General features: G+C 46.8%; 2 non-coding genes across 2 annotated transcripts; one reads left to right on the forward strand and one right to left on the reverse strand.

The window, feature by feature from the left end:
• The first annotated feature begins 283 nt into the window (after nt 1-283).
• On the forward strand, nt 284-447 carry LOC112413092 (U1 spliceosomal RNA). The gene has a single exon (XR_003005899.1). It is a non-coding gene; the product is annotated as a U1 spliceosomal RNA (small nuclear RNA).
• Nucleotides 448-3526: 3079 nt separating this feature from the next.
• TRNAN-GUU (transfer RNA asparagine (anticodon GUU)) lies at nt 3527-3600 on the reverse strand. Its single transcript has one exon. It is a non-coding gene; the product is annotated as a tRNA-Asn (tRNA).
• Between the last annotated feature and the right edge of the window lie 6882 nt (nt 3601-10482).

Consider the following 10482-nt stretch of genomic DNA (forward strand, 5'->3'; position numbering starts at 1 on the left):
AGGAAAGCTGCAAAGGAGAAAGACGGCTGGGCTAACGTGGATCCGACCACAGCTCCTTAGGTCCCTGGTGGAGCACAGTGGTCGTGGTGTGATTGGTGCGGTGATGAAGCCTGCCTGCTTGGGTCTGAATTCGAATCCTAACAGAAAACGGGTTTCCTGTGCCTGATCACCCCCGGCAACACCGTATGGTTCTACCTTTTGGACTTGGTGCCTTGCCCCCTACTGGCCACAGAGCAGGCGGGAGAGGATCTAAGGCTGTACGGGGGGGCGGGGAAAGCGATTCATACTTACCTGGCAGGGGAGATACCATGATCATGAAGGTGGTTTTCCCAGGGTGAGGCTCACTCATTGCACTGCGAGTGTGCTGACCCCTGCGATTTCCCCAAATAGGGGAAACTCGACTGCGTAATTTGTGGTAGTGGGGGACTGCGTGCGCGCTCTCCCCTGGCAACCAGTGTGCTAACGATAGAATGAGGCAACGACCCTCATGGGGCCCCGTACCTATGCAGATAGCTCGGTGAAGAGAGTGTGTTGCTACCGTTTGGCGCGCGCCGTTCCCTCCTGGTGTTTTTTTTTTTTTTCCTTCCTGTTGTTGTGGAACCTTCGGCGTGCGGGTGCTGGGGGCACCGCCGCGCTGGTTGCTACGGCAGGGTGCGCGATAGCCGAGTTTATTTTGCTTGTTTGTTTTCCTTTTGGGGGAGAAGTGAGTGTCAGCTCTCCGCGCAAGCGCAAACAGTTTGCGTGAGTACTTCGTTCGACTTCAGCTGCTCTGTGCTTTGCGAGACGCTGAGCGGTTCGGTACTTTGCTCTCCTGCCTTGTACTTTGAAACGGGAGTGCTACGCCGCGCCGCACGCAGGCACGGCAACGGCATCTGCGCTTTTGCCTCAAACAACAGTAATAGTACCAGCCGGGGAACGTGCAAAAGAAAGTTCTCCCCGAGACCGGCCGTCTAGGTCTCCGCGGTGATGCCGTGGAAAGGGGTCCGGACGCTTGCCAAGGCAAGGAACACGGGTTCGAGTTCCGGTCGGCGGCGAACATCCCACGCGCTACTAGCGCAAGTGAGCTCTCGTGCGGTAACTGCTCAAGCCGGCGTGCCTGGAGCCCGCGCTCACGATCTTCGCAGTGAGGGAGAAGCCCGGCAGCGGCAGCGGCCCCACAACGCAGTTCATTCAAACAAACACACAAAAACGGCGCGCAGACAGGCCCATCTAATGAAAGAGGGCAGGGAGTGGTCCCTGCGGGAGGGGAAGCAATGCCTCCACTTTTTACTGCCGGGAGAGTTTCCCCAGCAAAGCACACGACGACAAATCCAGTGTGGACCTTCTTACGCTGAGAGCCGAGCTGTGACAAGTCCAGCCAGGCCCAACGAGCTGCTGTCCGCAGGACAGACTCCCAGAGAGGGGAGAGATGCTAGAACTAATGTAGCGAGGAAGGCACTGCAGGGCCCCCCGCCACCGGGCAGCACCGTCCTGTTCCGTGCAGCTCTCGGAGGAAACTCCCCGAGGTCGGCGGAAATTTTTGACAGGACCAAGGCTCGCACAGATAGTGCTCCTCCTCCCAAGCGGACAGACTAGAAGGAAACAAACAACCAACCGCAACCAGAAAACCTCGTAGTTCAGGAGGGCAGGGGGTAGAGTATTCAGGAGGAATGTCTTGCGGCAGTAGCGGGAGCTCGTTAGCCCCAGACTGAGCGCTGCTCGGAACCACTTCGCAAATCATAGAAGCAAGACCGGAAACGATCAAACAGTTTGCAAGTAACTTAAGTGCGTCCATGAACAAAGTTCAGCGTTTCCAGGAACACACAGCTCTCCAGCAAGGCACCCTTCACAAATGCCTGGCATTCCATCACAGAGTCTGAGGTATCCAAAGAGCCAGGGGAAATGACCCTTCTCCATAATGCAGACACCCCTCGGTGGTCATTTGCAAGTGACCCAGAGCTGACACCGATGTTAAAATCACCAGAGGAGGACATCAAAACATTTATTCCAAGTGTATTCCGTAGCTTCAAACAGTTAAATGTACACACACACGGGGCACATTTTTAAAAGACCCGCTCTAACGTAAAGTGAAAACTACACTGTCTGAAAGGAAATGTACTGCAAGGGATTAAGAGCGAGCAGTTCGAAAACGCAGAAGAAAGAATTTTGAATAGGAATTGCGTTGACTCTGCCTTGATTGCAGATCACTTTCAGTAGAAAGCGACAGTCCCAAATGAAAGGGCTGAGGCGTCCTGAGATGGGGCGGTGAATACTCCGCGCAGGTGGTGCCATGGAGCTTGATTTATGACGTCGCAGCTTGAGTAAGGGATGGCCGCCACCCGTGTGCGTGTGCCTTCATCCTCTGGCAGGTATCATCGGAGGACTCCACGTTCTGAGGACGCCCAGACTCCGCCCGAGACCCCCACGGCCTCGAGTCAGCATTCCCTCTAGCTGTGCCCTCGTTGACGCTCCCGGTACCGCCCACTCTGAGGAGAGCGCCTGCGGCTCCAAGAACAACCTTCTCCTCTGTCTGGGAGCATTTGGCTGGGTTGATCGGAAATCTGCCCTTTTCGGGCCTCACACGTCCCGGAAAATCCTAGGGCCTAGCGCCGGCCCTGCATGGGCCTGGAGGAGTCGCTGTGTTCCTGCCGGTTGGAGCTTGGCCTGCAAAGAAAGGCTCCCGCCGATTTCGATTTCCCCGGCCTAGGCTGTGAATGCTAATTCAAGACTCAGGAGCTGCAGCGACCCAAAACAGGGAACCTCTCCTGTCGTTGTCTTTGCGAATGGCGTGCTCCTATACATAGAAAAATCCTCCATAACCCACACAAAACTACCAGAGTCAACAAACGAATTCTGTATAATGGCAGGGTACAAGATAGACAAAAATCAGTTGTTTCTATACACTAGCAGTGAACAATCTGAAAAAGAAATTAAGAAAACAATTCAATTTACGATAGCACCCAAAACGAATAAAATATCTACGAATTAACGTATCCAAGGAGGTGAAAGACTTCTAGACTGAAAACTACAAAACATAGCTGCAGGTGATTAAAGAATACCTAAGGCAATGGAAAGATAGCCTCTACGGATCTTTCTCTCTCTTTCTCCCTCATACTCCCAGGTTGCTTAGCCCAGCCGTCTTTCTCCTTTGCAGCTTTCCTCCTTCACGCCTCTCAGACCCGACACCTGCACCCGCAGGCTGAGGCCGCAGCACCGCCTTGGGTGGGGAGTTGAGAGCCGGACGGGGTGGTGCCCTCCTGGCCTTTCTAGGACTTTTATCTGGTTCTAAATCAGCTGCTAGAAGAAAGGTTTTGAAGAACAGACGATCTGAAAAGTCTAGTGTCCTGGAACGTACAAGACACATGACTTAGTGAGGGCAGCCCTCCAGGTGGTGCAAAGAGACCACGGGCACCAGGTAAAAACCGGGAGCAGGCGGCGATCATCAGCTGGGTGGAGATTCCGGGAGAGGGGCGCTGGGGAGGAACTGAAACGGCAGGCGCATAAAAGCGACAGCTGAGACCTCGCTCATCAGATTCTAAGCCAAGTCCGTCCCTGGGTGGGCTCGAACCACCAACCTTTCGGTTAACAGCCGAACGCGCTAACCGATTGCGCCACAGAGACGAGCGGCTGCAAGGCATTCTTGTAACATCCTGGAATCAGAATGTATTCCCCGTCCCTTCCAACCCCAGCGGAAAAGAGATTCAAATGTCTTTATCTTATCCAACCTCGCCGGCGCTCTCAGAGACACTGAGTCTCGTGGACCGTGGACACCGAGCCCGAGTGAGCTGGGGGCTCCGACGGAACAACGCCGGGCCCACGACCATCCATCCTCGCCTGCTCCTGGCCGCCTCGAAAGCGGCCCCTCTACACGAGACGACTGCCGCCTGTCTCGGGCTCAAGTCCTCCATTTCCCACTCGTGATCGGCCTCACCCGTCGCGCTCACCGCAAGGCCCCCTCCAAGGTCCGGGTGGTCGTACGGGGGAAGGACAGCAACCGGCTGTGTCCCCACCGTTCTGCCCCCTCTGGGCGCCTCCAGAGAAGGGCTCCACGAGGCACGACCCGGAGTTTGCTCACCAGGCAGCCCCTCGCCCGGAGCAGGGCCTGGCATCCAGCAGGTGCCCAATACATGCCCGCCGCCGGGGCCCGCGGTGGTGGGTAGACCGAGAATTCTTATGCCACCTGTGTTTAGTCCTGGAGGAACCTAGACTTTTCAGATCGTCTGTTCTTCAAAACCTTTCTTCTAGCAGCTGATTTAGAACCAGATAAAAGTCCTAGAAAGGCCAGGAGGGCACCACCCCGTCCGGCTCTCAACTCCCCACCCAAGGCGGTGCTGCGGCCTCAGCCTGCGGGACCACGTCTCTGACTCCTTCCAGACCCTCCAGCAGGTGTGGAGGAGTGGGGCCCAGATCCTCCTCAGCAGACAGGGAGCTGTGAAGAAGGGGGGCAGCCCATCCTTCCTGCAGTTTTAAGGACCTCTGGTGGCTTCGCTTCTTGCCTCTGATGGCTCCTGGTAGGCAAGGGTCACAGGACTGGAGTGCATGACAGAGCCCTTAGGGATTTCACCTGGAGGCCAAAAATACCACAGTCAAAGTAAGAGTCCATTATCAGGCACTGCTGGGGGCTAACTGAGGCTGGAGAGAGATCTGAGTGGTGACAGAAGCCAGGAGCACAGTGAGAGCCTGTCACAAGGATGAGCTGAGGGGATGAGCTGAGGTCTGGAGGAGCAACTGGGGCCACCAGGTTGGAGAAGAAGCTTCCCACCACCTCCTGTGGTCTTATCTCTGCTCAAAGCCACTGCATACCAGGTGGCCGGATCCTACCACTCCCTCTTCAGGGGCCAGTTCACTCTCCAATTTACTTTGAAGCAAAAGGATGGCTTTTGTGATTTCCCAGGAAAAGAAGTGCTTAGTATGAAACGTGCATACAGACATTGTCTTTTGTAGGAAGGAGAGAACATTTTCTAGGGTGAAAATAGCTATGGGAGTTTGGGGTTGCTGGTTCTGGGTAGCTCTGTTCTCTCCACCTTCTCTCTTTGCTTCTCCAATTGGTGACTCGTGTGGCCAGGGAGGAAAGGGGCCTGGGTGCGACCACCCACCTCTGGAAACATGATTGTGCTGAGCTGAAGCCTCTGGCTTTTGTGACTTCCCAGGAAAAGCCGTGCTTAGTATGAAACATGCACACACAGACATGGTCTTTTGTAGGAAGGAGAGAACGTTTTCTATAGTGAGAATAGCTATTGGAGTTTGGGGTTTATTTTGCTCAAGAGTTCATTGAGAGTCTTCATTCTGTGTGTTTATACTTTTCCAAAAAGTTAGAAACTGTTGAGCCTTTATTTCTTCAAATATTTTTCTACCCCAGTCTCTCATCTCTTTTTGAGACAACAATTTTGGATATACTATATTATTTAACATCGTCCCACAAGTCACTAAAATTTTTTTTTCAGTCTTTTTTTTTCTTTGATTCATTTTGGATAAATTCTTTTTCTATGTCTTCAAATTTAAATGAAAATTTCTTCTGCAGTCTCTAATCTGCTATTAACCATATCCAGTAATATTTTTATTTCAGATATTTTGTCATCTCTAGGAATTCCATTTATACTTATATCTTCCATTTCTCTCCTTATGCTCATATTTCTTTTCATTTTTGACCATATAAGCATAATTATAATATATGTTTTCATATTTTTGCCTAACCCCATCATCTCTTTCATTTCTGAGTTTGTTTCTGTTGTCATATTTTCCTGTCCTATGTATAATACTTTTGGTTATGGGTCATATTTCCCTGTCCTATGTATAATACTTTTTATTAGAAGCTGGACATTATGAATTATACATTGTTGGTTACTGAATTTTGTTTTTAAAGATTGTTGAACTTTATTTTCCCCAGAAGTTGTTACTTGTGTTCAGTATGATTCTTTTGAGGCTTGTTTTAAAATTCATTCAGGGCAAGTCTATAGTAGTCTTTGCTCGAGGGCTGACTTGGACCCACTTCTAAGGCATGGCCTTTTTGATGTCTCTATTGGATGCCCTGTATACTCAGTGAGATTGCTCCATTTTTCCACTCTGGCTGTAGTGATCTCCAGCACAGTGTGATCTCTAGGAATTATTTGTCTTCTTCCTAGTCACTGTTCTTTGCCTGGAATCTGTTCTTGCCCAGCCTCATGGAGGTTTACCCTACCATACACAGATTTATATTCAGCTATTGATTCATGGGGTGCATTATGTATATTTCAGTAACTCTTCTCTGTATGTCTCCCTCCTCAGTTACTCTGTGCAAAAATTCAAGATTTCTTGAACTGTGTTTATTTTCTTTAACTCAGCAATTTTCCCGCACTTTGTTGTTGTCGTTGTCGTTCCTACCCTGTGCCATATTCCAGAAATTGTCTGCAAGAAGAAAGTTTAGGTGTGGTAGGATTCACCTTGTTTGTTTTCTTTCAGGGGTCACAGTTCAGAGCTTCTATTGTCCAATGTCTGAAAACTCTTTTTCTATATTTTGTCCAGTTTTCTTTTTTTTAAAGAGTCACAGATTTATTTATTTATTTATGGCTGCGTTGGGTCTTTGTTGTTGCGTGTGGGCTTTCTCTAGTTGCGGCGAGCAGGGGCCGCTTTTCGTTGTGGTGCACGGGCTTCTCATTGCAGTGGCTTCTCTTTGTTGTGGAGCATGGCCTCTAGGTGTGCGGGCTTCAGTAGTTGTGTCACACGGGCTCAGTAGTTGTGGTTCGCGGACTCTAGAGCACAGGCTCTGTAGTTGTGGCTTATGGGCTTAGCTGCTCCATGGCATGTGGGATCTTCCTGGACTAGGGCTCGAACCTGTGTCCCTTGCATTGGCAGGCAGATTTTTAACCACTGTGCCACCAGGGAAGCCCCTCTCTTGTCTCCTTAAACTAGCTTGTGTTCATCTGCCTTAGATGATGGAGGATTCACAAGTAGTAGAAAGCATGAGCCTCTGTTCCTGTGGCTCAGTGAGGCAGGGTGTTGTCTGGTTCCAGTGGAGTTACAATGAAGAAGCCTCTCTATCCTCCTTTCCTTAAGCTTTCCCAGTCTTGGGTGTGGAAAGAACTCAGTTGCTCCAGTTCAGCAACCCCTCAGCTCATTCTGCTTCACTAGTTGAACCAGCTTTTAAAAATTTTACAGCAGCCTATTACTCCATTGTGTGGTTGTACCATAATTTTCCAGCCCATATCCTAGGTATGAATATTTAGGTAGGTTCAGTATTTTACAATTAAAAATACTGCTCAAGGGTTTCCCTGGTGGCGCAGTGGTTGAGAGTCCACCTGCCGATGCAGGGGACACGGGTTCATGCCCTGGTCTGGGAAGATCCCACATGCCGCGGAGCGGCTGGGCCCGTGAGCCATGGCCGCTGAGCCTGCGCATCCAGAGCCTGTGCTCCGCAACGGGAGAGGCCACAACAGTGAGAGGCCCGCATACCGCAAAAAAAATTAATAATAATAATAATGCTCAAATAGGTCATGTGTATTTATCTTTTCTTAGTAGACATAGATCTTCAGGGTAAATTTATATAAGTGGGATTAATGAGTCAAAGAGTAAATGAATATGTAGTTTTGTTAGCTATTCCCCTATAGGGGAATTTGTATTCCCACTAGCAATATAATAATAGTGCCTATTTAGTTATATCTCTCTAAAAAAGCTTGTTGTCAAACATTTGAATTTTTGCCAATCTGATAAGTGAGAAATGACTTATAAGTGGAGTTTTGAGTTTCACTAATCATAAGTGAAGTATAATAAAATTCTGGTTAATTGTCTGCTCATATCTTTTGTCCATTTTTTTGTCATTTCTACCCTGATTTTTAAAAATTTATTTATTTTTGACTGCATTGGGTCTTCGTTGCTGCACACAGGCTTTCTCTAGTTGCAGTAAGTGGGGGCTACTCTTCATTGTGGTGTGCGGGCTTCTCACTGCAGTGGCTTCTCTTGTTGTGGAGCACGGGCTCTAGGCACACGTGCTTCAGTAGTTGTGGCATGTGAGCTCAGTAGTTGTGGCTCGCGGGCTCTAGAGTGCAGGCTCAGTAGCTGTGGTGCACGGGCTTATTTGCTCCACAGGATGTGGGATCTTCCCAGACCAGGGATCGAACCCGTGTTCCCTGCATTGGCAGATGGATTCTTAACCACTACACCACCAGGGAAGTCCCCAGGGGTATTTTAAAGTTTTCCTTGTATACGTTTTACTCATTTCATGTTGATTTTATTCTTGAATATTTTATTTTTATTGTTGCAATTTTATTTTATTTTTTATTAAAGTATAGTTGATTACAGTATTGTGTTAGTTTCAGGTGTAGAGCAAAGTGATTCAGTTATGTATATATATTTTTTCAGATAATTTTCCATCATAGGTTATTACAGCATATTGGATATAGTTCCCTGTGCTATACAATAAATCCTTGTTGCTTATCTACTTTATGTATAGTAGTTTTTATATGTAAATCCCATACCCCTAATTTATCTCTCCCCTCTCTCCCTTTCCCCTTTAGTAGCCATAGGTTTGTTTTCTGTCTGTAACTCTGCTTCTCTTTTGTATATCGATTCATTTGTATTAGTTTTTACATATAAATATTTTTCCACATATAAGTGATATCATATAATATTTGCCTTTCTGTGTCTGACTTACTTCATTTAGTAGGATAGTCTCAGGTCCATCTCTGTTCCTGCAAATGGTAATATTTCATTCTTTTTTATGGCTGAGTAATATTACATTGTGTGATGTATATATTACATCTTCCTGAACCACTCATCTGTTGATGGGCACTTGGGTTTTTTTCCATGTATTGGCTATTGTAAATAATGCCTCAATGAACACTGGGGTGTGTGTATCTTTTCAAATTAGAGTTTTCATCTTTTCTGGATCTATGCCCAGGAGTGGGATTGCTGGATCATATGGTAACTCTATATATAGTTTGTAAGGAATCTCCATGCTGTTTTCCATAGTGTCTGCACCAAGTCACATTCCCACCAGCACTGTAGGGGGGTTCTCTTTTCTCCACATCCTCTCCAGCATTTATTATTTGTAAACTTTTTGATGATGGCTATTCTGACTGGTGTGAGGAGATAACTCATTGTGGTTTTGATCTGCATTTCTCTAATTTAGTGATGTTGAGCATCTTTTCGTGCACCTGTTGGCCATCTGTTGTCTTCTTTGGAGAAATGTCTATTTAGGTCTTCTGCTCATTTTTTGATTGAATTGTTTGTTTTTGATATTGAGTTGTATGAGCTGTTTGTATATTTTGGAAATTAAGCCCTTGTCAGTCACATCGTTTGCAAATATTTTCTCCCAGTCCATAGGTTATCCTTTTGTTTTGTTTATGGTTTCCTTTGCTGTGCAAAAGTTTTTAAGTTTGATTAGGTCCCACTTGTTTATATTTGCTTTTATTTCTATTGCTTTGGTAGACTGACCTAAGAAAACTTTGGTACAATTTATGCCCTAGAGTATTTTGCATGTGTTCTTTTCTAAGACTGTCATGGTGTCATGTCTTATGTATAAGTCTTTAAGACATTTTGAGTATTTTTGTGTGTTGCATGAGGGTGTGTTCTAACTTCATTGATTTACATGTAGCTGTCCAGCTTTCCCAACACCACTTGCTGAAGAGATTTTCATTTCCCCATTGTATATTCTTGCCTCCTTTGTCAAAGATTAATTGACCATAGGTGTGTGGGTTTATTTCTGGGCTCTCTATTCTGTCCCATTGATCCATATGTCTGTTTTTGTGCCAAAAATACTACGCTGTTTTGATTACTGTCACTTTATAGTATTGTCTGAAGTCTGGAAGGGTTATACCTTCTGCTTTGTTCTTTTTCCTCAGGATTGCTTTGGCAATTCTGGGTCTTTTATGGTTTCGTATAAATTTTAAGATTATTTGTTCTAGTTCTGTGAAAAATGTCATGGTATTTTGATAGGGATCGCATTAAATCTGTAGATTGCTTTGGGTAGTATGGCCATTTTAACAATATTAATTCTTCCAATGAAGAGCATAGGCTATCTTTCCATTTCTTTGAATCATATGCAATTTCCTTTACCAGTGTTTTATAGTTCTCAGCACATAAGACTTTCACCTCCTTGGTCAGGCTTATGCCTAAGTATTTTTTAATGTGATTTTACTTATTTATTTATTTTTGGCTTTGTTGGGTCTTTGTTGCTGTGTGTGGGCTTTCTCCAGTTACGGCAAGTGCGGGCTACTCTTTGTTGTGGTGCATGGGCTTCTCATTGTGGTGGCTTCTCTTGTTGCAGAACATGGGCTCTAGGCGCATGAGCTTCAGTAGTTGTGGTGCATGGGCTCAGTAGTTGTGGTGCATGGTCTCAGTAGTTGTGGCACATGGGCTTAGTTGCTCCGCGGCATGTGGGATCTTCCTGGACCAGGTATTGAATCTGTGTCCCCTGCATTGGCAAGTGGATTCTTAACCACTGAGCAACCAGGGAAGTCCCTGATGTGATTTTAAAAGGGATTTTTTTTTACTTTCTCTTTCTGATATTTCATTGTTAGTGTAAAGAAA

Source organism: Neophocaena asiaeorientalis, unplaced genomic scaffold (assembly GCF_003031525.2).
Source record: "Neophocaena asiaeorientalis asiaeorientalis breed wild unplaced genomic scaffold, Neophocaena_asiaeorientalis_V1.1 scaffold62, whole genome shotgun sequence".
Classification (NCBI taxonomy): domain Eukaryota; kingdom Metazoa; phylum Chordata; class Mammalia; order Artiodactyla; family Phocoenidae; genus Neophocaena; species Neophocaena asiaeorientalis.